General features: G+C 41.8%; 1 non-coding gene across 1 annotated transcript; it reads left to right on the top strand.

Moving 5' to 3' along the window:
• The first annotated feature begins 213 nt into the window (after positions 1-213).
• On the top strand, positions 214-317 carry LOC130958781 (small nucleolar RNA R71). The gene has a single exon (XR_009077887.1). It is a non-coding gene; the product is annotated as a small nucleolar RNA R71 (small nucleolar RNA).
• Positions 318-517: the final 200 nt, after the last annotated feature.

Genomic DNA, 517 nt, shown 5'->3' with positions numbered 1-517 from the left:
GCATCCATATGGTTCAACTCCATTACTCCTCGAGTGTTGCTCCTTTCAGAAGCATAGAAGTAGTCATTCTCAGCTACAGTTTCAATGACATCTATGCCTTCTTCAATGGTCTTCTTCTTGTTTAGAGATCCCCCGAAAGAGTGGTCTACTGCCTTCTTTGATTCATTAGACAACCCTTCATAGAAGATGTGTAATTGCACCCATTCATTGAACATGTCTGGTGGGCACCTTCTTGTTAAGTCCTTAAACCTCTCCCATGTCTCATAGAGAGTTTCACCATCTTATTGCCTGAAGGTTTGTACCTCATCTCTCAACCTTTTGATCCTTTGGGGAGGATAGAATCTTTCCAAGAACTTATTTACCACATCTTCCCAGGCTGTTAAACTCTCATTCGGGAAGGATTCCAGCCATTTAGATGCTTTGTCCCTAAGAGAGAATGGGAACAAAAGCAATCTATAGGTGTCAGGATGAACACCATTAGACTTCACAGTATCACATATTCTTAGGAAGGTGGTCA

This window comes from Arachis stenosperma, chromosome 10 (assembly GCF_014773155.1).
Source record: "Arachis stenosperma cultivar V10309 chromosome 10, arast.V10309.gnm1.PFL2, whole genome shotgun sequence".
Taxonomy (NCBI): domain Eukaryota; kingdom Viridiplantae; phylum Streptophyta; class Magnoliopsida; order Fabales; family Fabaceae; genus Arachis; species Arachis stenosperma.
The sequence above is the reverse complement of the archived record's forward strand: the minus strand, read 5'-3'. Positions and strand labels throughout refer to the sequence as shown.